The sequence below is a fragment of the Ambystoma mexicanum genome, chromosome 2p (assembly GCF_040938575.1).
Source record: "Ambystoma mexicanum isolate Mex_15411 chromosome 2p, UKY_AmexF1_1, whole genome shotgun sequence".
Taxonomy (NCBI): domain Eukaryota; kingdom Metazoa; phylum Chordata; class Amphibia; order Caudata; family Ambystomatidae; genus Ambystoma; species Ambystoma mexicanum.
Genome location: NC_090923.1, coordinates 1346814372 through 1346841596, shown reverse-complemented (window position 1 = coordinate 1346841596; position 27225 = coordinate 1346814372). Strand labels below are relative to the sequence as shown.

Here is a 27225-nt window from a genome sequence, read left to right as displayed (position 1 = left end):
AAGCAGACCTCGTAATGAGGCGGTAGGGGGTTAACGGCGCCGACAGCTCTACCGCCACCATTATACCCCTACCCCTACCTCCTGGGTCGTAATGAGGCCCAATATCTCGTTGGACTCTGTATATCGGAGTGCCATCCGCACGCAGGGACAGAGCTACCGCCAAGCATCATGTACTGCTTTTGGACTCTATCTGTTGAGGAATCTACGGGAGAAAACAATTAATTGAAGGAGACATTTCTTACCAGTAGTGTTCTTTGTATGGATTCTTCTCCTGCAGATTCCTCATCAGATAGATATCCCTTCCAGCGTCAGATCCTCAGAAATAATTTTGACAGGGGGTGCAGTGCACCTCGTTTCTTTCTCCTTCCCATGCACCAGTTAGCTCTTCTATGCTTGAATCTCACCAATTGTAAAAACCTGTTTCTGGACATGTGTTCACACATATACAGCACCAATGGGGGAAGTAAATCTAAGAGCACTTGGTCAGCATTCACATATCCTCATCCAGCCCAGATGAACCCATTTCCATCGCCAATCACAGCGTCTCCTCAATTTAGCTTCACAGCTGCAGAGCCCAAGGAGAGGGCTCACAGGGAATTATAAACCCAAAAGGCCAGTGAAGCGAGATTGGGGTTTGTAGAAAGAGCTGGCGGCAGGACTTTGAAGGAGGGTTGAAAACGAGGAAGGTATTTGGAGGAGTTTGGAAGGAAAGGAAGGATTTTGGAGAAGGATTGAAAGAAAAGAAAGGAAAGTGTGTTTAGGCAGAGATTGAAGAGTAGCGGGGCATATAAATCAGGGGGGTGGGGGAGTGTAAGATTAGAGGACATTGGTGCCAGAGAGCAGGAGGTTGGTTGGAAACATAAGGGTGAGGTTGGTGCAAGGGAGAAGGAGGTTATTTGCAAACAATAGGGGGAGGTATGTACAGGAAAGCAGGAGGGTGGTTCGGAACTCGCGAGAAAGGAATGTCAGAAGGAGGAAGTAGAAGAAAATCAGAGGCTGGGAAAAAGGAGATACTGAAGGTGGTAGGTTGCAAACACCAGGAGGTTATAGTAGGAGATCAGAAGGAGGGGGTAGCAGACACCAAGGTGGGCAGAAATGAGACCCCAGACAGTCAGACTAGGAAGGTTAGAGAGGACATGGTTGGCCCAAGGCAGACATTAGGGTGGGATCCCAGTTTGAGGGTGTCAAACCCATGGTGGGAGGTGGACAAACAACATGGTGCATTGTTGAGAAGAAGGACCAGAGCAGGAGTGAAAAGGTGGTGAATAGGGGAAGCTTCTGGGCAGGGACATTGCAGAGGCCATCCTAATGACTGCCTTGCTCAGACCGCCAGGGATGCAACATCTTTCTGCCTCAGCAATGAACTTGGAAGCAATGAATGGGGACCCCCTAAAAATAAGCCAAGGAGAAGAACCCCTGAGAAGAGAAGAAAAGAAAGATGCTGGATACCCCTTTAAGTCCAGAACTGAGACCCAGAGCAAAGAAGCTGAGTAAGACCAGAGAAAAAGTGTGCAGGAAACTCTTTAAATCTGGGACTGGTACCTAAAGCAAAGAGACGCAGCAATACCAATGAAGGAGGATGTGGAAACCACTTAAGCCTTAGACTGAGTACGTGGGGGAGGGAATCTCGAGAAATATAGAGGGAAAATGGTGCAGGTAACTCTTAAATCTGGCCCGAAATTATACTGAAACCCCTTGGGGAGAAGGGGACTGAAGGATGTGGGATCCCTGTAAACCCAGATTTAGGTTATCCGTGATTTCAAGATGTCCTATTCAATGTATTTGATTTACGTTAGAGTATACCACTTATTATCTCACTAAATGTTTTGACTAGCCTGTGACACATTCCCAAAATACATTTTGTGTAATCTACATTCTCTTCTTAGCCTGCTTATTGATCCCTGTCACCATTGTGACAATAGGTCACAATCCAGAGAAGAAACCCCAGCAGGAAGAACATTAAGAGTTGTCTGAGTGGTCTGGTCATGGAGGCTCAGGGCGGCACAATATTTGTCAATGTGTGCCTGTAGAGGGCTGGGTGACCTCCCTGTCTTGGTTAAAGGTTCTCAGAGGTGTCAATGACCTATTCCAGTAAATTCGTAGTATAGCTACCCTTGGGCATCCCAGGAGGGGATAGTCTTCCTCACAGAGGTTTTGTGCTATTGCAGGTAGCATGCATGAGAGACTTCAATGTTTCATCCAGGTGGCTCCCCATAATAGTGGCCTCGTTGTCTGATGGGATGTTAGCCAACACAGAGCCTTTTAAATGGCTGCCGACTGAGTAAGATGCTACGGCTATGCTGGGAGCACAACTGAATTAGGAATTGACTTAAGCAGGCCTGAATGGGGGCTTCAATGGATTGCCTTTCACCGCAGATTCCTCATCAGATAGATATCTACTTCCAACTCAGCTGCTCGGAAAAAACTTTGACAGGGGGCGTAGTGGACCTCGACTCGGCCGTCGATTCGCCTTGACTCGATGCTCAATCGTCGGCTACAGACGTGATGTTGGGCGTCATATATATACTGTCACTATGCCCCGTTCCTCAGTTCCTTTTTTCCATGCGATCAGCATGCTGCTCTTGAGGAACGTTAGTGAATTTTGTCATCAAACCTTCTACACATTTTGCTTCCGCATGCTGCCATGTCCGCGCCCTGGATTTCGGTGTTCAATCGCTGCTCGATTGAGGCTCCAGGATGTCGGTGACCGACCTGCACAACATCTGTGCATGGCACCTTGGCACGGGTCATGACATTGAGGGATGGGCATCCTGTGGCAAAATGAACCCGAAGTCAAGGATTGGGCAGCCAAGCTTGTGTTGGGCCGACCGCCATCCAAGCCCCCTGGCAGAGTCGATCGTTCAGTCTTCAGAGGCCATAACCGAGGGGCCCACACCTTAGAAAGAGAGTATGCATTGGCTCAAGGTGAAGAAAAGATCCCACTCACAGAGGCACTCATCTTCGTCATCCTCTCACAAAAAAGAAGAGGCATCACTGACCCCAATGTGACTCTGTGTCATTGTCAGAATGGGTTAAGTCGTCAGTTGGGCTGATGTCCAGGCAAGAGTGGGAGGACTTTAAGTCGCAAATGTTGACTGTTCGAGAAGGTGGCTCTGCTTGTGGGCGAGCCCCAAAAACAACAGGCTCCGGTAGCTGCAGCAGCGCTTGGTGTTTTCGTCCCCAAAATAGCACTGTTACCAATGCCATTGGCGTCAGGGGAGCCTTTCGGCTCGGTGCCAGACAAGGTGTCCAGGCCTCCGATACCAGGGTCTTCCCGTGCACTCCGGGGCCTGATTATTCTCGACACGCCATCAGCGCCCAAGGTTTGGCAGACGCCGCCACCCTTTCGACGTTGAAGGCCAAGCCCTCGATGCCGAGCATCAGCAATCGATCCTTCACACCATTTTCTCAATCTGATTTTCTCGGGTCAATGACGCAGATTTTTCAGCAACAATGACAGGGACGATCAGGGTGGCGTCGACCCCATGTATTCGGGGGCTGGCGAAGTGGACTACTTTGCTGATCAGGCAGACCTCCTGGCCCTGGCAGAGGGACTGCATGACGCCAGTGGGCTAGATACATCTCCGGATGTTCAGTTACAGCAAACTCAGCCATATGCCCATAACCATGCCAAATTTAGATTTGGACCCATACTGGGGCAGAGGTGTTTCTTGTGCTCAAGAAGGGCCGGGTGGGGGCCTCAGGGGCCAGCAGGCACCGGCAGCAGCGGCTGGGGCAGCTCTGTACTCAAAGCTGCTTTGATTTTTCCCTCCCACAACTCACCATTTAGAGGACGGCTGTCTGAGCATTGGCACCAATGGTGGGAAATTACCTCTGACGCCTGGGCCCTGGATCTTGTGCAGAGGGGTTATTGTCTGACCTTCTTAAAAAAAAACTCTGAGCAGAACTCCACCATCTCCTTTCCAGCCAGAACAGGAGCTCCAGAAAGAACTGCGAGCCCTGTTGTTGAAGGGTGCCGTGGAAGAGGTGCCGCCCAAGCAGAGAGGGTCGGGCTGGTATCCCTAGTATTTCCTGGTACCAAAGAGGGGGGAGGTCTTGGTCCATCCTGGACCTCAGGGTCTTGAACAAGGAAAATGTGGAAATACAAATTCAAGATGGTGACCCTGAGAGAGATTCTCCATTATCTCGAGTTACAGGACTGGCTGGTGTCTATAGATCTTCAGGACGCTTACTTCCATGTGCCGATACATCAAAAGCACAGGAGGTTCTGGAGGTTCTTCATAGGGGACAAGCACTGTTCAAGGTGCTTCCCTTTGAGTTGACCTCTGCACCGAGTGTCTTCACCAAGCTCCTAGCGGTAGTCGCTGCCCACTTCAGGAGATTCAGGTTCCACATATTCCCGTACTTGAATAACTGGCTGATTCGAGGGAGGTCGCCGGAACAGGTTTTGTTCTATCTCAAGGTCAACTGTTCTCTACTCCATAAGTTGGGCTTCTCCCTGAACTTGCAGACGTCCCACATGACACGAACACAGAGAGGGGTGTAAGGCAGAATCCTGTGCAGTTCCCTTGGGGAACACTGCAAAAAGATTAAGACTACAGGAGTAAGCAGTAAACCCAATTGGTAGCAGTCTGCACCACCCAGATTTACCTGGTAGCTGTGGCTGAGCAGTCAGACATCTCTCAAGAAGAGTAGGGCAGTATGTAGAGTATACACAATGGGGCTAAAAACACAGTGGAACAAGCAAACACTGACCAGAGCTTTGTATCAAAAGTATATAATTATTTATTTAACACACACTTCAGAAAATACACTAGCACTATAAGTCAAAGCAAGTTCAAAACACAATCAGAAAAGTATTTACACCTCCCTTAGCAATTACTAGACAAGTCGAAGTTAAAACACCACTTTTTGTCAAAACAGAGGTGAGCGTGTAACTTAGATGGCACTCCAATAATTAGGTTAAAGGGAGAGAAAAAGGCAGGTCATACAAATAAAACAGTTCCCAACACTTTTCTAAGTTCAAAGCAAGTCACTGAAGGCAGTATACACTGTAGAGCCAAAGTTCATAGGACAGGCCCACTTTAAATGGAGCAAAGCGAAATGTGCCCAGGATCACACGGTTTTAGATGCACTAAAACTCTTTGCAGAAGGTTCAAAAGAGCTTGGGGTGATTCAAGAAGTAACGTTAGAAGGTCTGGGGCCAAACCCAGTTGGAAAGCCAAGGATTTAAGAGACACCTTTAGCGATCCGAAGAAAGGGAGGCCTGGTGGAACACAGTACCTTAAAGGGAGAGGAAGCTCCAGCGGAGGCAGTTGTTCCTGGCAGTGGATGCAAGTCGTGGTTTCGACCAGGGGAAGAGAAGATCTCGTCGAGGAGGAAACATGTAGTCGTTGCACTGCCCAGGGAAGAGACCAGTCGCGGAGTTCGTCGGTAAAAGGTGCATTCCTTTTATTCGCGGTCAAAGTGGTGAAGCTTGGTTATCCGGCCGTCGGGGTGCTTGGCACGGGCGATTCGACCAAGAGACGTCTTTGGAAGGCGAAATGGCAAACTGGTCGTTCCCACCAGCTCAGAGGGAGAAGACTCTTCCAGCAGAAAATCTCCTCTTGTCGCCAGGAAAGTGGTGAGGTTGTTGCAGCAGGGCTCCACCGGTGGTGTCGTCGTTGCAGATGGCTCAGCTTCTTCCCTCTTCGGATTCTTAGGTCATGTGGCGACTTCTGAAGTTCCAGTCCCAAAAGCCCTGCTTTTATGCAGAAAAACCCCCATTCAACAGCCTAGCTGTCACTCAAACATGCTGAGTGGTGAGCCAGGTGGCTCACCACTGGGCCAATCAGAATAGAGTGTGACTTGAGTTGCTAAGGCAACGCAGTCTAGGTTGCCGATTCCCCTCCCCACACATCCTGTGGAACCCAGACAGAGCGGCACCATCTAGAGGGCTTCTGTGGAGAAGCCTGCCAAAAAGTGGAACAAAGGACTCGACCTTGGTCAGAGTTACAGAGACGGACACGAACGCCATTTTAGCAAAGAGTTCTGGCAAAAAGACCCAACCGGTGATTTAATATTAAATAAATAAACCGGTGGTATCTTTAACATTACACCAAAAAGTGATGTGTTTAAAAACAATGGGAAAATCCCATAGGAAATATTCCGGTGGAATGTTTTGCATGGTAACCACTGCCACCAGCCAGAAACTCGACAAGGGGGGACTGGACAGTGCCCCCTTGAAAACAGACCCAGAGGCAATATAATTAACCCCTTCCAGTACTTCCACAATATGATGGTTTGTACTGGTTCTGTTCACAATTTAGGACTAGTAAAGTCAGTGGTGACTTTACATGCCCTGGGAGACAGTAGTCAGTCCCAGGGTATGGAGTCTATGTTTGGGGGTCACTATGACACCCCTGTGTTACTGCACTGAGGGGGCTGTGTAACACATACACAAAAATAGATTATACCCTATGGAGTAAAGGACCCCATAGCCCATAAGCACACACAAAGTCAAAGACATACCTCAAATCATGCCTAAGAGTGGGAGGAAAAGAGTCTCACTCTTAGCAGGAGAAAAAAACAAACCCCTAAAATCCAGCAAAGCTGCTGGGGGACTCACTAGGTTTGGGAAATTAGCCTATTAAGAGAATTCCCACTAACAAGGGGTCAGAGGAGAAAGTAGTCAGCAATGCGCAGATGGTGCGGCTGTTCCAGAACCACATCACTTTACCAGCGTCTTGGTTCCTCCGCCTCATGGCCTCCTGTATTTTGTTAGTGCCAGAGGCTAGGCTGCGAATTAAATTGTTGCAATGGCTCCTACGAGGTCAGTGCTCCCAGTGCCTCAGAACCCTGAAAGACATCCTCAAGGTGTCCCGGTCCGTGGTCAGTGATCTTTCTTGTAGGCCAGCAGCTGCAATTTACTGGTGGGGCAACCTTTCTGGCCTCTGTGGCCTCAGGCTTGAGTAGTCACAGATGCGTCCTTGAAAGCTTGGGGTGCTCACTGTGAAGACTTGCAGGTGAGTGGCCGTTGGTCAGCAATGGAAGCTATGTGGCACATCAACAGGTTGAAGTTGTGTGCCATCAGGTTAGCCCTGAAGGCGGGCACTCTGTCTCTGAAGGGGAAGCATGTCCTGATTGTGACAGACAATATGGTGGTCATGCACTACCTGAACAAGCAGCGTGGCGTGCGCTCCCTCTGCAGAGAAGCGATGCAGCTTTGGTTCTGTCTGTTAGAAAAAACAGATCTTGGCCTCTGCGGTTCATCGGGTGGGGACAGAGAACAGCTTGGCGAATGCTCTGAGCAGGCAGAGCACGGTCTCACACAAGTGGGAAGTGTGCCAGGAAGTCCTAGAGGAGCTCTTTTCTCTCTGGGGTTCCCCAGCAGTGGATCTGTTTGCCACGGAGTCATGCAGCAAATGCAAACAGTTTTGCTTGAAGGATTTCCCAGCGAACGGTGCACAGGGGGACATGTTCCTGTTGGATTGTACCTTCTCTCTCCACTATCCCTTGCCCCCGATTCCCGTCATTCCATGGGTTCTACAGAGGTTGAAGAGGTTTAGAGCGACCATGATCTTGATCGCCCTGCACTGGGAGAGGCATATGTGGCACTCGGATCCCTTGGATCTCTCCATCTGTCCACCTAACCGGTTGCCTCTGCACCCGGATCTCCTGACCCATTCAGAAGGTCGGATAGTCCACTCCACCACAGTCAAAGGATATTTGGCAACCTTATCTATGTTCAAAAGGTCCCCGGATCAAGATTCTTTCTTTAGGATCCCGGTTATGGATCAATTCCTGAAGGTCCTTGTGAACAAGTTTCCGCCAACTCCCTTTGTTGTCCCAGATTGGGATCTTAATCTGGTTCAGACATTCTTGATGGCGGCTCTGTTTGAGCCCATGCATTCCTGTTCCTTGAGACTGTTGTCTTTGAAAACAGCCTTTTTGGTTGCAATCACGTCAGCCAGGAGGGTTAGTGAGTTGCAGGCATTGTGTTACAAGCCTACGTTCCTTTGTTTTTCGGAAAAAGGTTTCCCTTAAAGTCAGACCTGGCTGTCTCATGAAAGTGGTGTCGGAGTTCCACCTTTCTCAGTCCATAGATTTACTGGTCTTCTATCGTCCGCCACGCCACTCTAAGGAGGACGAGCGGTTCCACCGTTTAGATCCCAAAAGAGTCTTGAGCTTTTACATCGCTGGGATATCTGAATTCCAAAAATCTGACCAGTTGTTTGTGACCCATTCATTGTCCCGCAAGGGTCTAGCTGTAACTACACAGACTCTGCCTCGTTGTATTATTCTTTGCATCGCAGAATGTTACCATTTTACAGGAAGGGAGCTTCTTTCCGGCACCAGAGCACACTCGATGAAGGGGGTCTCAGCTTCTACAGCCTTGCAGAGAGGAGTTCCTATTAGGGCTACATGGTCTTCCTTGCACACGTTTATAAGGCACTACTGTCTGGATGTTGCCCGCATGGCTGATGCACGTTTTGGTAGGGCAGTTCTTCAAAATCTGCTACTTTAGCACTTTCTGCACGCCTCCGTGGTCCTAACTGCTTGGGGAGTCTATCAGAGGAGGAATCTGCGGGAGAAACGCAATCCATTGAAGGAGAAAATTACTTACCGTAATGTTCTTTCTATGGATTCTACTCCCGCAAATTCCTCATCGCCCCTCCCATCCGCCCCCGCTCATAAAGTTCTTACGGCTTGGCGCACCTTTTTCCTAAGTGAAGGGACACCTGGTGATGGCTCTGAGGTGACCACTTCTATATGGCTAGTTACTTGTTTTTCCCAAAAAATAAATATATATCTTTCCATTTTTAATTCTGCTGGGTCCCCTCGTTGGGATGTTTCCCATTATTAAGTTTTGTACAGGCTTGTTAACCTTGCCTCCCCTTGTTTTCCTCTGCAGCGCTCAAGCACGGGGAAAAAGGGAGGAACTGAGGTATGGAGCGTAGCTGGATGAAGATATCTATCAATTGAGGAATCTGCATGAGAAGAATCCACAGAAAGAACATTACGGTAAGTAATTACTTCATTTCCTGCTTCACAACTATTCCTTCTGACACTGGTCTCGTTGGGTATTAAGGTCACCACAGTCAAAGGATACTTGGCAGCTTTGTCTGTGTTGAAACGGTCTCTGGATCAAGGATCTTTTTTTTAAGATCCTGTTTATGGTCCAATTCCTGAAGGGACTTGTGAATATGTTTCCGCATGTTCCTTTGTTGTTCCAGACTAACACATTAACCTGATTCTTACCTACCTCATGGCAGCTCCCTTTGAGCCATTGCACTCTTGTTCCATTAGATTGCTCACATTGAAGACTGCTTTTTAGTAGCAATTACATCAGCCAGATGGGTCAGCGACTTGGTCCTCACTGCATACCTTTAACAAACACTACTGCCTTTTTAATGCCTGCGTTATGCCAGTGGTAAAAGGCACTCATTTTGGGTATGCTGGTGTTTTAGGAATTGTGCTGTGTGTGTTGACTGGGGTTTTCCTTAACCCATGTTTATGGTTTTACCAGTGTAGGGGTCATAGCACAGCTGTCCAGTTGTGTAGGTTTTGCGTTGCCGATATAATGACAATTTTACCCATCTTCGATCTTTCTTGTCAGCAGCATTGTACGGTACTAACATATCTATGGTGCCTGCCTTCAGACATCTGGGTGTACTCAGCACCCCACTCACCGCCATCAGCCTCAGAAGTTGTCTTGCTCTAGTTGGGTGTGTTTGTCTGGCCAACAAACATGCACTGGTTACAGTTTAGCTTTGCTGTCATGTGGGGCACACTGTTGGGAGCGATGTTGCATGGTTCACACCATTTTAATGTTTTGGTTGTGTTCCAATCTTTGTTGCTATGTCTGGAGTCATCATGTGTGTGGACTGCTTGTGGCTGTGTGCTGTTGTGGATTGGTGATTGCCGAGCAACGGCCCTGACATGTGCTGGGATTCTGGTCGTTTTTAGTTACGCTCTGGTTGAGCGGCTTGCTTGTGTGTCAGTGATTGCCGTGGGCAGTCGTGCTTAGGGGTGGCAGCCCTAACACTCCTCGGTGGCAACGAGGAGTAAAAGGATGTTGGAGTTTCAGGTAGTATTGGAGTGCTAGTATAGTTGCCCTTGGTGGGCAGGGTATGTACTTGGGGGTGGCAGCCCAAGATTCATCTGTGGCAGTGATGAAAAGGTTTTTGTTCTGTGGATGGGAATGTTGCATTGTTGGCTCAAGCTTGCTGCTAGATAGTCAGTTACGCCTTCTTGGTTGGTTGCCCTCTGTGCTGGGCTGTTTGGTGTTGTTGGATCAGGTGGCATGTGTGTAGCATGGCAAAGTGTTCACAGTGTGTTGTGTTTCCAGTCTATGAAGGAGAGGAGGCGTGTTATGTCCTGTGTCTGTGTGTACTGGTATGTGAAGGGAAGGAGATGTGTTATGTCCTTTGTCAGTGTGTATTGGTATGTGAAGGGCAGGAGATGTGTTATGTCTTGGCTGGACTGAATTACTGTGTATATTCTCCACCCCCCTAGCACTTTAAAATAAGGCAAATACAGCAATCTGTCACCAACCCTTTACCACTTTAACACATAGCTTTAATCCTTAAGGCACCAGTTATGTGCTCACTTTAACCAGCTAGTCTGGTTACACTGAAAACATCTTTACAGTGAAAGCAGTAAATACAATACAATGACATTTCCAGCAGTGCACGTTACGTGCAAAGATCGTAATGAATCTCACCACATTGACACAACTAAAATCAGGGGCTCCCTCCACGGGCAACAGCAGCCAGCCTACTGCCACCCGGGAAGAGAGCCATACACTGCACATTCTGCGAAAGCCTCTTTTTCTTCTCTTTTTTTTTTAAATCTCACCAGCCGATCCCTAGGCAGGATAGCGTCCAAAGGCATCCCACTGTTGCTCACTTACATCTCGAGTGCAGTAAAAGTTTATAAACATGTTTATCTTCCAGTCTCCGGATTGGGAAAGAACAGTACTTCCCCATACCCCAACACCTCTCATGGGCAAGTCCCAGTCATGCACGATCACTGCATAAGAAGTTCTCATATAACGCAGCTTTCTCATGGCCGTCAGAGTATAGCAAGTGAACTGAAGCAAAGATTTCCTTGTGACGAGTGTGAGCGGACGTCACAACACTTGATACATCCCCTCTTCTAATTCTGGGATCACAACATCGCGAGCTGTAATCCTAACGCTGGTGGAGTGATAACCAACTCCATCACCAGCCGGGTGACTTCACCACTCATCTGTTGAACTCCGATGGGTGCAGATCTCCGCTGCTCCAACCGCCACAACAGCCGGCCGTTTGTGTGCCCCATGACACCAAAACCAGGCACAATCAGCTCTGCAGAGGATGCTGGGGGCCACACTATCAACACTCACAGGTACAATCACCTCCACAGAAAGCTCAAATGCAGGTCAGAAACTTCAAAACCAAATCTCACAGTCAACTTTGGCTCGTTATCTCTAGTCCCTGAAACAAAGGGGCACAAGTAGCCATGGTGCACACCACAGAAGCACTCCAAAGTGTCTTAATTTCCTCTGATATCTGGGAACTCCATTTGCGGTACAACAACCCTTTCTTTGCCACGGTCTGGGGAGGCAGTTCAACAGACCTTTACTTGCCATGGGTGATGAGAACACCTTGGGGGCAGTGGGGCCTCTCCTACCTTTTTCATTTACATGCTCCTTCTTACTGCAACCCCCTCAGGAGCTACTTGTCCTTTCATGTTCTTCATCGTATCTTCTCTTTCATCTGCAGATGACTGGCAGCTGTGACAGCTTCCTTCACTTCTTGGGCCCGTTTCTTGGACCAGCCCGTCGCCAGTTAAGAGTGGGTCTTCATGAGGCAGCTCAGGTAACATAGATAAGTCCCTTTATCAAGTTACTTCAAAATACAGTTTTTTAGTAGGAGCTAGCACAGGAATAGAGAGGGGACCCACAGGTCCTACCACCCAGGCTACATGGTATCAACTGCAATGGGTGAACAGAACAACAGTCCAACTCAACCATAACATTCCACCTATGGCATCATTCAGTCCCTGACATCATTCCTCATATATGATATCCCCATCCCAACGCTGCTGCTGTTCTCTGGAAACGTGTCTGCCACCAGTGGGAACAGCAAGACTCTGCGTCGGTTCCGTCTGATGCCTCTATGCACCATGCATTGTACATGACGTCGGGGTCAGTATAGATAGTGGCGCCGTGACCGTAGATCATTTTTACTGTCCACTCTGTTCGCCGATCGGAACACCTTTGTCAAGTTTATCTATTTTTTTAATATGCATTGCCTACTCAGTCAAGGCCTCAGGCTTCAAACCGTGTGCTAACCGGCAGATCTCATCCTCGGATCCGCACAACATTTGTTTAAATTGCTTGGGGAGAAGTATGACACCAAGATTGCATTTCATGCCAGTACGTGCACCTGAAGGCGCTTCATGGGAGGGCACCGAAGGTCTTCACATTCGTCCACAAGGTGTAGTGTGAGGCTCTTTGGTTTCAGTCAAGGTCGAACAACAAAGAACAGTGCTCTGAAGAGCAAGGAAAAGGACAAGAAGAAGAAGAAGCATCAAAGAGGTCCTGCTCCCTGACATTAGTCTTCCTCTTCTGAGAAGAAGAGCCACCGCTCCAGGGAGTCCCCTGAGCGTCTGGTGCATGTGCCTTTTCCTACACATTCCTCCACGGCAGAGAAGTGGGAGATCCTACGCCTGAAGATGTTGGACATCTTCGCCAAAGCACCGGCAGCTCTGGCCATGGCACCTTTGGCACAGGGGACAACGCCGTCATCTCTCTGGCTATGAAGGCGAAGGGTCCCACTGCATTTGCGGTGACCATCAGGGTAACGTCTGGGTCCACTCCTGCATGCCTAAGGCCTCAGGCCGGGACCTAACGGAGACCACAGTCTCTCTGTGCTGACAGACCACACCTTCAGGAGCGGCAGCCTTGGCACCGGCACTGACGTCATCAGCGCCGACAGGTGCCGTGATTCTGTGGGAATACATCATTCTCCCAAGGGACACCTTCATGTCAAGGATGTATGACATCTATGATGAGGCGGGTGACCAGGTGTCTTTTGGGCTTGAACCTACTGGCTCTAGGGAGATGAGGGATTTCCCAGAAGAATTCTACGGGGAAGGTGAGGACTTGCTGGGTCTGCCAGAGGACCTGCAAGGAGCCAGTGGCCTCGACACCTCCCCAGAGATGGACATCTTGCCAGCTCCCACCCTAGGAAAGCCTCAAGCCGCCTTCCAGCGCTTGATGGTTAACATAGCCAGTACTCTGGGGCTATCTGCTGCATCTAGGTTCAAGGTCCAGTATGAACTTTGCAATGTTCTGGATGATGCCCACAAAAAGGAGACACTTTAATGTGGCAGTGAAGGACCCCGTATTGGAGGTGTGGGAGAAACCTGCCTCTGTTCTGGCAATGGACAAGGATCTGGTGAGAAAACAGAATCCCACTCCATTGGACACAGCCTTTCCTTCCTCCTACGCTTCACCTGAGAGCTTGGTGGTTCAGGCCACAACGGCTAGCCTGACGACTTCTACCATCTTGTCCCTTCCACTGGACAGGGAAAGAAAGAGGTTTGATGCTTGGGCAAGAAGATGTTTGCATCGAGCACTCTTGCACTGCAGACTGTGAATGCCTCTTGTTCAATAGCGAAGTTCTCCTTCGGCCTATGGACGGTGGTGGCCACTGCGGCTGAATACTTCCTGCAGCGAGAGATGAGGGACGGCTTTCTGTCCTTGGTCTTTGATGGCAAGGAGAAGGCACGTCGGATGTTGCAGTCGGGACTGGACACAGCAAACTGTGTGGGAAGGTCCCTGGGCACTAGCACAGTGGTCAGGTGCCATTTGAGGCTGTAAATGTCAGGGTTTACGGCCGGTGTCCAGGTCAGGCTGTAGTCATCAAAGGCGGCCGCCAAGGCTTTGAAGCTAACAGTGCAGCAGCCGTCATCTCTGGGCATAGGTTTTTGTCCCATTCATGCCTTTGCCCTAAGGAGCTGTGGTCAGTCTGCCAAGGAAAGAGGGCAAGACAGGCACTTCCCGAGAGGCAGTGGAAGGGGTGGCCATTGATGGGGCATTGCAGCAGCCACTGTCCCACTGTACCCCAGAGTGCTAAACCTCAGGAACGAGCTTCAACAATCATCACCAGCGGGGGCGGGAGACTTTCCATATTCAACCCGGATTGGTTGAAGAAGATGTCTGACGCTTGTGCCTTACAGGACATCCAGCAGGGATATTTCCTTCCTTTGCTTTAGCGCCTGCTGAACTGCTGCCCTCTGACAACCCTTTTGTCTCTGGATCCCATTCTACTGGATGAGGTCCATCATCTTCTGTCAAAAAGCACAATTGAGTTAGTTCCATGCTCAGAATGAGCGGAGGGGTGGTAATCTATTTTCTTGTGCCGAAGATGGACGGGTGCTTGCCCTACGTCCTGCATCTGCGGCTGATTAACTTGTTACTTCACAAAGACAAGTTCAAGATGGTTACTGTGGCCTAGATTCTACAAGCCCTCAATCATCTGCAGGATTTTTTGTTTTCTCTGGACCTTCAGGATACCTACATCCATGTGCCGATTCATTGAAAGCACAGGAAATACCTGAGGTTCGTAATGGGTCCACACCATTTCCAGTTCAAGGTCCTGCTGTTTGGGCTTCCTTCGGCTCAGAGGGTTTTCACAAGCTGCTAGGGATGGTGGTGGACAGGGGTGTTGCTAGGACTGGAAAGGATCAGGGGCTAAGCTAATGCCGGTACTGGCGGGATTCGAGGCTAGCTATAGCCTTTTGGGTTTAGTACCTGAGCTTCTATCCGGGGCTACAGCTAAAAGACCCGGGGCTATAGCCCACTTATCCCCCCCCTAGCAACGCCTCTGGTGGTGGCTTGCCTCAGGAGGTAGGGCATTTATGCAATTCCCTACCTGGACTACTGGCTCGTGCGAGCTCGCTCCCCAAATCTAGAGTCGCAGCACCGACTCCACACATGCACTCTATTGTACAGCCTTGGCTTTTCCCTGAACTACAGAAAGTCTCAGGTTTCGCTTTCCCAGTCCCTCCAAATCATCGGTGGACACTCGCCTGGGCAAGACCTTTCCGCCCGAGGATCGAGTGGCAACCATCTTTTGGATGGTCGGTGTCTCCAATCCTAGGGACAGGTCCCAGCCTTGGCCTTTCTGCGCCTTTTGGTCCTCATGTTCTCCTGCATCCTAGTGGTGCCAGGGGCATGGCTGAGCTTGAGATTGCTTCAGTGGCTTCTCCGCTGCCAATGGTTGCAGTTTCAGGGCACATGTCAGACTCTTTTCAGGTCGGGCCAGGTGGTTCAGGATCTTGCATGGTGGCCCGTGCAAGACAACTTGTTGAAAGGCACCTAATTTTGCCAACCTTGGCCTCCGGTGATGGTGGTCATGGATGCATCGCTGTCTGGTTGGGGCGCTCATCTCTCAGACCTAACGGTGAGCAGACTGTGGTCTCCTGCAGTGTCTCAGGAATACATTAATTTGCTGGAGCTGAGGGTGATCAGACTGGTCCTGGTCGCTTTCCTCCCCTCTGTGAAACAAAAGACGTTGTTGCTCCTGTCGGGCAACACAGTGGCCATGCATTACCTCAACAAATGAGGTGGTGTTGGGTACTTGCCTTTGTGCAGAGAAGCAATGCGACTTTGGTCTGTGCTCTGGAGAACGGTGTCTCTCTGATGCCTTGAGCAGGCGAACTTCAGCCTCCCACGAGGAGGAGCTCTGTCAGGAAGTTTTGGTGGAGATCTCTTCCTTTTGGGGAACTTCTCAGGTGGACCTCTTTGCTTCCAGTGTCAACAGGAAGTGCTAGTTGTTCTGCTCTAGGGATTTCCCATGTCAGAGTTTTGAGGGATGTGCTGAAGTGGACTTTTGACCTGCTTTATGCATTCCGTCAATCCCTGTCATTCGGCTTGTTCTCAGATGATTGCCCATGTTCGGATACCACGATGATCCTCATCACCCCAGGCTGGGCCCAGAGAATGTGGAATCTGGATTTGCTGGTCATGTTTTTTGTTTTTGTTTTGTATTTTTTTTGGCAGGCAAAAATTAATATTTTATTTATTAATAAAGAATCACAGGAAAAAGAATGCATTTTTGGCACAAGAACGTGTACAGAATTAACCATTGATAACAGAGCAGAGGACATGGGCCCTTTACACTGTGGTGAGAGAATGCAGCTTGAAGACCACCTGTTGCAGGGGAAGGTTGAAACATTAACCGGGGAAGAGGACAGGTAATAATGACATAGGAACAGGATGGTGGAGAAAGTGCTGAATTACGGGGAGGAGTGACGTGGGGTTAAGGGAGAGAGGAAAACTGGATGATTCAGTAGTCTTGAGTGCTAGGAAACAGGTTCTTCAGAAAGAAGGAGAGCTTTGAGGTTGGATTTAAATAGTGCTACAGTTGGAGCAGTACAGAGAGGGAGAGGAAGAGCATTCCAGAGTAGGGGAACGAGGAGGGAGAGGGAGCACAATATTTTTGAGTGGTGGGAAGGAGGTGAGCTGAGGATGATCTTAACGAGCGAGGAGGAGTGAGATGAGAAGATAGGTAGGGTGCAGCATGTCCATGGATAGTTTTGAAGATGATGAGAATAATTTTATAGTTAGCCCTTTGTTTAATAGATAGCCAGCAAATCTGATGACGGGCAGAGAATGTAGAGGTAAAGTGACAAAGGTTGAAAAGTGTGCAGACTGTGAAGTTGAGGAAGCATATTTGGCAGGCTATAGAGGAGACTTGCACAGTAGTCAGATCTAGAAAGGACTAAGTGCGCGAGGCAAGTGCGGGTGAAGCGCAGAAGCATTTCTGCAGGAGGCTCTGTACTTTTGATTTCAGTGATTATTTGCCTCTATCATTGAAATGGGTATTGTGATGAATCTGATGATGTCATTTGCCAGAGGTAGCCTCTCCTCATGTGGCCAGTGGACAGGAGCCGCTACCTGATCCTGACCCTGGGGCCGGCTATTTAAGGTAGGACCACATGGGTGGAGGCAACAAGTGTGGGTAACGTGCAGAAGCAGTTCTGCAGGAGGTTCTGTGCTTTTGATTTTGGTGATTATTTGTCTATATCGTAGAACTGGGTATCTACTCACCAATCTTTTCATCGTGAGCAGCTAATTCTGCCTGGGAGCTCATTGCTCGGCAGCTACCAGCTTCTGGTTGACTACAAAACCTGCTTGAATGCGCTAACAGAGCAAGTACGCGTGAAGCGCAGAAGTATTTCTGCAGTTCGGCGGTTTCAGCAAAAGGGGGGGTCGTGACTGACTGAGTACGATGAAGCACAGAAAGTAATTGCTAGATCACAGTGTGATATACGATTGACTTTTAGTTGAAATCTCACCTGACCCACTCTTGCGAACTATACACCAGCCTGTCCTTATATATTCTTTTGTGTGCTCTCCAAATGGTATGTTTTCTACTTCGCAAGTACTCAGTACCGAGAGTAAATCAACCTACTACCTAAGAAGCCAAGTTTTACTAATCACAAATTATTTGACAAATGAAGGACTACAATTGGGTAGTGGTCCATTGTCAGCGACAGCCCCGGACGATTCGACAGAGGTTGTACCTCTATCCCCAGCGGATGCGATAGTGGACAAGTCAGGAAGGGAATTGGCTACCAGAGGGGGCCGACCAAAGAAGAAATTATTTATGTTTTATATGCTAATCTGGGCGAAACCCTGCAGGATGCTCTGCACCCCATGAAAGTAGCAGAGAAGCGTAAACACCTGGACCCGGTTTTAACAGCCCTGATCGCTGGCCATAACATTACAGACTTCTTCCCAGACATCTTCCTTATGTCTGGAGCAAGAATTGAAGTTAGACCAATTCAACCTACTCTAGCCATAACAATTGAGGAAGGGATGAATAATCAAAGTATTTTGGAAGCGACTGAGGGACTACAAGATCAACACGTTTCTATTGGGCCAGACGGGGACCAAACACATGTGGACCGAATCTTAGTTCATTATCTGTCATTCAAGGTGCACCTTGGTCTGGAACGCCGACCATCCTCACAGAGTTTTTATTCAGTAATAGTCAACATCTATGCTGTCCTCGATGGACAGGAGTAAGGCCTCCAAGCACCACACTGTAAGAGATATGGATCAGAAAATATAACTCACATCTTCATTGATATTGGCCCTGAACTCCATCCTTAGCGCTTTTATTGAGCTAAAGAAAAACATCAAGGACGAAGTGCGGGCTCCTACTTTATGTGAGATTGGCATCAAAATATAAGCGACGAATGAGTGGAATCGTGGTAACAGGAAGAAGGTTGCTAACCAAGCCCTACAGGTGGGGAATTAATGCATATTAGACAAATCCACATCCAATGCTATAGTGACTGATTTGCGTGTCATTTTTCCAATTGTTCCTACTCAGTCCCTTGGGGAGACTGGTAATGATGCCCCTCTCTCAGGCAATGCATTAGGATGCCAGGGTGCAACAGAAAAGGAATCTACTAAAATGTCAATCAACCTGGATCAACATGACAGAGCACCTGTGCATGGTGGGGGGAATAACAAACAGTCCAAGAAGCATAACAACAAAAGTAATCATCAACGCAGGCCTCGCAATACATGCTACGGAGGCTGCAGCAATATCAGCAATGGAAAAAGGAAGAGATCTCCTATTGAGGAAGCAGCTTGCCCCAATTTTAAGTGGTCTTAAAAAATTGCAAAATGCTGATCAAGATCTATATAACGTAATTGCTCCCTCTACTCTGGAGCACCTACACCAAGCCCTTCCCTATGAAGATTGCTTTGTGACTAAAAGTGATGGTTGGTCGCAAACGGAAGGTAATTCCGAGAACATAGAGAAAAAAGTACAAAACGTGCCTATCAACAAAACTACTAAAATCCGCAATACAATCCATAATGCCATTGGATCTCAAATTAGTGCATTGGTCGAAGTGGGCGGGAGCGGTTGGGAGCGGTGCTCCTCTACTTTTTGTATTACATTTTATCATTCCTATACTTTTATTTTAAATAGAAACTATTCCGGAATGGTTTTGTTTTAAAATAAGTGTTTTTTTTTTAAGTTGAAACATGCAGGTGCATTGGTTTGGGTGTTTCACGTGGAAGGGGACTTGGCGATGCGGTTAGTGGGGAGCGGGGGCCGGTCAGCAGGGAACGTAGTTCCACTACTTATTTTCGTACACTTCGACCACTGAACTAGTGTCACCTTTGAGGAAAGGAGTAAAGCACCTCCCCTCCCAGAGGCACCCAAAAATGTGGATGTTGCTGCACAATGTGTGGAATCATTTGGACTTTCACCTTAGGGTGTTGAATTTGTTGGAATGATAGATAAGGGGGGAGTGCAAATAAGGTCTGTGCCTCAGCTCCCTAGTAACAGGTACTATGAAGGTATTCATAATAAAGAATCTCAGTGTAATCTAGGAGGTAAAAATGAGGAATTTCAAGTCTCTATTGAAGACTTTCAGGATTGTCGTACCACTAATGTGCCTATTTGCACTTGTAGCTATCCTCAGCCAACCAAAGGCCCATTATCTAGGGTAATGGGGCATCACTCAAATGATTAAAAAAAACCCTATTGAATGCGGATCTATGACCAGTGAGGCCCAAAAAAATTGTGAGATTGCTGTACAACACTAACATGTGCAGGTCCAGACATCTCCTGTTACATGTTTGAGGAAGGGGGTGGTGATTTGATCACTCTCCAGAATCAAAAAGACTCTGTGTGTGTGTGTAGGAAATTCAAAACCCTTAACGTTGTTGGGGAATTGTACTTCTTACAACAATGTAACCTCTAGGGTAAATTCTGAAATGTTGCACAATCCCCACGAGATGAGAAATTATGGTGGCAATGCCTCTGTAGGTCACTCGCCTAACATGCTATTGGATGATTCCTTCCCATTTCTAATTTTAGAATATGTTCTGGATCCGTCATATAATCTGGGGCCTACTCTAAATAAATCAAATATATTAGTTCTGTTTAATGAGATTCCTAGGTTAAGATTGATATCAAAGAAAGATATAGCAGTGGTAGAATTTATATAAGCAACAAGAGAAATTATATTGTCGTTATTAAGTTTCCATCACAGGCAGTTTACTCTATGCTGCTCGAAGAAGTAGAATGACAGAGACAAGTAGGGTTTGATTTGTGCACAAGTACGTGTTAGCCTGAACGTAGGAATTTCATCTTAGGCTCTACAAATACTGCTATGTCAATTAAGAAAGGTCGCACTGTTATGGACAATAATTTAATAATTTCTCGGGTCCAAGATAACAATTATAGGAGAATGTTTCTGACCAACCCACAAGTAGCAGTTCCTAAAATCAATGAAGATTGGAATTGGCTTGCCGCTTTTTTTTCCAAACGGAATGCAAACCAAGGCACATGTTCTGAGGGACTTTGATGAGCTTCCCAGTATATCTAGGGAAGAATTTAATCTATCAATATTGTCAGGGAACATTAGAGGCTATGGTAAACATTTGAGAGATGCTAATATCATACACACTATTAAATCAGACCCTATTATTTTGCTTCAAGAAACCTGTGCCCTAGAGCCCTTCGTTTAGGACAGATATTCAACATTCACACAAGCCGCTGTGAATATTTTAGATGGTAGACCCTGTAGGTGCCTTTCCCCGTCTTACTACGTGTGAGAGAAAAAGAAATAAAATAACAGGCAAAACCCCTTGTCGGGGAAAGAGGCACTGAGACCCGACTGCAAGAGTTCAAAGGATGGTTTATTTCTCCAGCTAGGAAATAACCCAAAAAAACCTCTCCCCTCATAACATCAGTACCAACATTTATATTAGTTAAATTAACTCTAACAAAAAATACTAAATGGACCCGATTGGCCAGACAGTGTGGTGCTGTAGGTGTGGGTAGCATCTCTTCCTCCTGGTTGGCTGAGTAGCTGACGGACGTCAAACATCTTGTGCTCCATACAGGTCAGGGTCTGGTCACTGTGGTCACTACCTGAGCTAGTATTGTTTCATACTAAATGACAAATTATTTAAAACTTTTTATGCTACTTTTCACATTTCTACATGAGTTACACACAATGATTATTGTCAGTACAATTGGGTCATTGTGGCTTTAATTGAAGGCCTTGACCTTTATTGTGCATGCAAAAGAATCAGACTATGTTTCGTATTTCTTTCTAGGTTTCAAATTCATTAGTGCAAGTAAAAGCATATATAATAAAAATGCTTAAGGTTAGTAGTGGGTGTGTTGGGTGGGTTTCGCAGCACAGGCAAGGGTCTGGCACTTGAAAGAAATACCTTACAGGGGGTGTAGGGTCAGGATGGCAATAAATTGTTCTAATGTGGGTGGGTGGCTTGCACGTTTATGAGAACGAATCGAGCAGAAATTGCTTAGCTCATCTTGGTTCACATGCCGGTTCTCAGTCGAACAGTGATCTCAGAGGAAGAAAACTATAGCATATTGATTGTTGCAACTTTCTCCGGCTTCAGCGTGAGAATGGAAGCGCAGAGCTTTTCCTTCGCAGGGGGAGTGCAAGGGTGGGGGCCAGCCAGCTGTCTGCGCACCTTATGTGTGTGTGTGTCTCTGTCCTTGGCTGCTGCGGTGGAAATTGCTGTACTATCGCAGTGAGGCCTGTTTACCCAAGATGAAGTCGAAAGGGGCACAAAAGATGGATGCCCCGTGTCCTGCTCAGTAGTCCCATCTATGCAGCAGTCAACCGTGGTTAACTTTACATAAGGGCAAGGGGCAATACCACTACCGGAGGCACTACCGGAGGCACGCGGTCCAAGCCTTGTACTGAGGAGCATACGACGCGAGGGGGCCTGAGGACCCCTCCCTCCCATACATTCCCCTCTTTCGTTACATCTAAAGTAACAAACTACTTTATCTCGTTCTTTCCGTTCTCCCTTCGGTAGCGCTCAACTTCAGCCACAGCCTCATCCCAGGCAGGTGTACCCTTTATTGGCATCCATGCTTCACACACACTTCTTAAGCTGTTACCTCTTCTTGCATATTCTTCTGGGGTGACCATTAAGTATATCCCACCATCCCCATCTAAATCTATCCATACCTCGTTATACCACAGCAAGTTTTTTGGTTCTCTAATGGTAGTGCAATGTAGATTATCGACCACGTCTCCATACTGTCTATAGATGGCAGTCATCCTATACTGTGGTGTGGTGTATTCTCCGGTTTGTACTTGGGCATCTATCATGGTAGCCATCGTTGTCTGTCGGCCGACTGTTACCATCATCATTGCTGAATTAGGCATATTATTTTCACAGCATCTTAGTCCCAGTTGGCACATACAGAATATCAAAAGAAGAAAGACTATGATGGGAATGAGTATCTTTGCTGCGATGTTCACCCACGATAGTATCCAGCTGAACAGGTCGTCGAACCACGTGTTGTTGTCTACTCCGCCTTCTGCTCTCATTCTTTCTCCTAAATTATGCACTGCTGTTATCACATGTGACAGTGTCCCGTTATCAGCATCGGAAGTTGGTACGAACGTGCAACACGCCCCCCCAATTTTTTTACAAACACCACCGTCCATCGCTGTGATAAGATCTAAGACATATATGTTTTGCATTGTCCTCAGGCGCAGTGCACAGAGCTCTATTTTTATGATGTTGAATCCTTCTTCAGTGTCATTGGCCAGCTGGATGAGCTCCCAGCGTGTTATCTGCAACCATTTCGCGTTTGCCCTTGCTTGAACGCCTGGTGCCAGGAACGATGCAAAGAATGTTTCTGCAGATGAGAAAAGTTTATACTATTGTGGGATTTTAGCAAGGAGTTCTGACGATTTGGCCGAAATATAATTGGATCTTTTGCTGCGTGACAACTTGGTTTTCAAAGTTTCTTCTGACAATAGTTTGTATGCTGGGGGCTCTGTGATTGTTTCATCGGGCGCTGTCGATGGTTCAGCCGATTTCCCTGCTGCCGCTGTGTCAGTCGATTGGCCTGCTGTCAATGTATCCGCCGAAGGCCTTGCTGTGAACTGGACGTGGCATTCTGGTATCACCATTAGTGCTGAGTGAAGTGTGGCTAGGGCACAAGTGCCCCTCCAGGATGCTGGGAGATGCAGGTAAGCTCGTTTGCCACAGATCCAGTATATGTCCATTAATGCAGCAGTGCCTTTTTTCATGACTGGCATTATTAAAGTCTTATTGCACAGCCGCACCGTTCCCATGTTCACCTTCTCTTCTCCATGGAAGCAAAGTTTGTGCGGTATTTCCTTTTGAATCTTTATGGGTCTCTCCAGGGGTGTGACCCATGTCAGCTTGGTGATATGCTGTGTCCAGATGGGGATGCACGTTTCTTTTGCCCATTCGTATGTTTCATCTGGTAGCCCTCGAAGCACCTCAGCTTTGCATTCAATCGTTTCATCATGCCACTTGTCATCTGCATATCTTGTGCCTTTTATAACGAAAAATGGCTGGTTGGTTTCTGAGTTGGAACAGTGCTAGGGGCAGACAGTGTACCCAATTCTTTTTCAACGTGCTGCATAATTTCGTTAAATTGCCTTTAAGCAGTCCGTTGATCCTCTCCACAACTCCATTGGCCATTGGATGATAAATCGAACATAATTTGTGTTTCACCCCCAGAAGGGAGGTTACTTCTTTGAAGAGGTCATTTACAAAGTGTGTGCCATTGTCTGAACGGATCACGTCACAGATTCCCCACCATGAGAATACTTCTCACACAAGGAACTTGGCAGCACATTTTGCATTAGGATGGGGACAGGGACCCGCTTCCACCCACCGTGAAAAGGGGCATACCACCACAATCAAGTATCTTGCCCTGTTACATCTTTCTCCCATATCGGCGTAATCGATATGTAGTTCTCTGAATGGACCTGTAAGGCGTGGCAAAGTGCCACGCAGAGTTCGCAATGTCATTCCTGTATTGTAAGTTTGGCATATAGTACATTCAATCACAAATTTAGTCAAGTATTTGTGTAAATTAGGAACAAACCAATTTTCTTGAATATCTGAGGCAATGTGTTGTTTTGCAACGTGAGCTGGAAAATGCAGTTGTCGGAATGCTACTTCTAATAATCCTACGGGCATCACTACTTTACCTGTCGTTGCCTGTCTCCAAATGAGATCTGTGGCTGATTGCTTACACCCTCGTTTGCCCCACAACTCCTGCTCTTCCGGTGGGGCCCTTCTCTGGAGTTCTATCAATTGTGCTATGGGCGTGTTATTGTATGCATCTGTTGGTTGTTCTGCTGTGGTTGTTTTTACAATGTACTCGGATGTTGGTGTCTTATTGAAGTACGAGGCTTCTTTCGCTGCCGTGTCGGCTGCTGCGTTCCCCAATGAGACGGCGTCTGTGTTATGGGTATGGGCTTGTCATTTAACCACCGCTACTACCGATGGTTCTTCTAAAGCTTCTATTAGTTCATTTAGCAACGTGGCATGTTGTACAGGGGACCCGTCTGCTCTTCTGAAACCTCTCCTTCGCCAACGTGACAGCCCTGAGTGAACTGTGGTGGTAACATAAGATGAATCTGAATATATGGTCACGGCACAACCTTTGGCTGTGTGTAACGCGCTGATTAGCGCAGTCAGTTCGGCTGCTTGTGCAGAGTAATGTGAGGGCAGGCGTTTTTGTACAATCACTTCATATGTGTCCTCTTCCATGCGCACTACCGCCATCCCCACATGTTCCTCTCCTGTCTCTGAATTTATGGATGCTGACCCATCTATGAAATATATTTCACCTTCTGTAAGGGCGTTTTCGCTTGCTTTGGGAATGTCATCGCCCTCTCCCTCGTGTGTGCTACAATCGTGTTCCTGTAAATCTTCAGTTGTGCATGGCTCTGTAATGAAGATAGCTGGGTTCACTGTTTTGCATCTGACCACATGTACATTTGGACTTGATATTATTATTTCATAAGCAGAGGCTCTCTGTGTTGTGAGGGTAGATTTTGATCTTTCCAAGATAGCAAATAACGAGTGTTCCGCATATAGCGTGACTGAACATCCCATTACGATCGTGGCACTTTTCTCAATGGCAAAGGGCGCTGCAGCGAGGGCCTTTTCGCAAGCAAAATGTCCCTGCATTACTGGGTCCAATATTCCACTGTAGTACGCTAATGGTTTGTGGCCTAGCGATGTCTTTTGTGTCAATACGGCTGTCATTAATGTTCCATTGCTGTGTGAAAACAGGAAAAATTCCCTTTCATAATCTGGATTTGCAAGGACTGGGGCGTCTGAAATAAGATCTTTTAATCGAGAGAATTGAGCAATTGTCTCCTGTGTCCATTTTATTGGGGCTCTGTTCTTTTGTGCTTCTTTTAGTGCTTGTAGCATTGGCCGTGTGTATGCTGCGTAATCGAGGATCCATGCTCGGCAATAGTTACATATGCCAAGAAATTTCTTCATGTCCTTCACTGTTTTTGGTATGATAATGTGTCGAATGGCTGCTGCTCTGTCTGGTAATATTCTTTTTCCATCTTTAGATATTTGCTGGCCAAGATACACAACGTCAGCAAGGCAGTATTGTAACTTTCCTTTGTCCACCTTGTATCCCTTGGCAGCCAATACGTTAAGCAGTGTTATCGAGTCTTCTCTACACTCTTCTTCTGTTTTGCTGCAGACGAGTAAATCGTCTACGTACTGTATAATGGTACTCCCTACATCTATGTTGCCGATGTCTTCTCGCAGTACTCTGTTAAAAATGCTTGGGCTCTCGCAATACCCCTGTGGGAGTCTGCAATGTTCATATCTGTTGTTTCCTAATGTAAAAGCTGTAAGGTACTGTGACTCTAGTGCGAGTGGCACAGAGAAAAAGGCATTTTTCATATCAATGACAGTGAAACAAGTTGCTTCTTTTGGTATACTGCACAATATTGATGACGGGTGAGGCACTAAAGGGAACTCTTTTTGGATGACGTCATTGAGTGGGCGGAGGTCCTGGACCATTCTCCACGCCGCTCCTTTTGTTTTCTTAATCGGAAAAATCGCTGTGTTGCATGGGGAAGTTGATGGCACTAAAATACCTTGGCTTAGGAGTGCATTCACTGTTTCTCTAATACCTTCCTCTGCTTCTTTGGATATTGGGTATTGTTTCACTCTGGGTGGGAGGGCACCTGGTTTCAATTTTATTTTTATGGGAGTTACCTCGTGCAACAATCATACATCGTGTGGTCCTGTAGTCCAAATTTCAGGTGCTACCCAGGCCATGTCTTCTGTCAAATATTATGTTAGCCATGAGTGGGTTGTGTATTTCTCTGTATTGAATCATAATGTCACATGGTATGCTTATTTCCATTATTATTTCTCCATCCCCTTCGTAGTCAGTAAACAATTCTTCATCAGTAATGTCGTTTAGCATTATGTTTGGCTCTATGCATAGCACACTTCTCCACTCGTGTCCTTGCAAGTCCAGGCCTATGACCACAATGCGTTTGTTGGAAACTTGAACTGCCTCAATGTCTATAGACATGATTGTGCCTGGCACTACATCTGTTGGTGTGATTAGGCGGAATATGAAGTCGGATGGTATTCTCCACTCTTTTTGTGTTATTTCAGGCACTACTCGGGCTAATACCTGTTTTCCATAGACAAACATGTCCATGTCAATGGGAATCCCTCTTACTGCAACTTCCTTTGTAATCATACTTATTAGCAAGAGTGCCCATACGGGGCATACCCCTGGCGTTGAGCACACTATTCCTCTTTCAGTAAAGGCTATGGTCATGTTTAACTTACTGAGTAGGTCTCGTCCCATCAAATTGATTGGTGCGTCTTCGTAATACAATAAGGGTGCACGCAATGTTTTTCCCCCCTCTGTTACATCAAGATCTTTTGTATAAGGAACTTTTAAAATAGCCCCAGAGAACCCCCGCGTCTCCAAATTTCTTCCCGAGAGCTGAAACCGCCCTTCTGTGAGGCATGATTTTTCTGCTCCAGAGTCTAACATAAAGATAAACTGCTTGTTTCATATCTCTGCCGCCACTAGTGGTTCCTCATTTGCACTTTGTGTGGTAGATAGGACTGGACACGCAAGTGCTCCCTGTGGGCTGTCCTAGTCTTGGTATCTTTGCTGACCTGGCATCGAAAAAACGTTGTCGCCCACGACCGTTGCGCCGCGGTATGGTGCAGGAGCACCGTTTGCAGCTGCTGCAAAAGGGTTATTGTTTATGTTCCCTACTGGGTTTTGTCTTTCCATGGGCTGTAGTGCGTTTTGCTGTTGTGGCTGCTGCTGCTGTTGCTGCTGTGGTGGGGCTGGCTGTCTCTGTTGCATTTGGGGGTCATAGCAATATTGATCATGTTGTCCCCTCCTCCCCATTGGAGCTCCACAA

The 27225-nt window shown here is 47.3% G+C and overlaps 1 protein-coding gene across 2 annotated transcripts in view; it reads left to right on the top strand.

Annotated features, from left to right (window-relative positions):
• Positions 1 to 27225, top strand: part of MYO15A (myosin XVA) — a 3541761-nt gene that overhangs the window by 1556090 nt on the left and 1958446 nt on the right. The gene's annotated exons all lie outside the window — the stretch shown is intronic.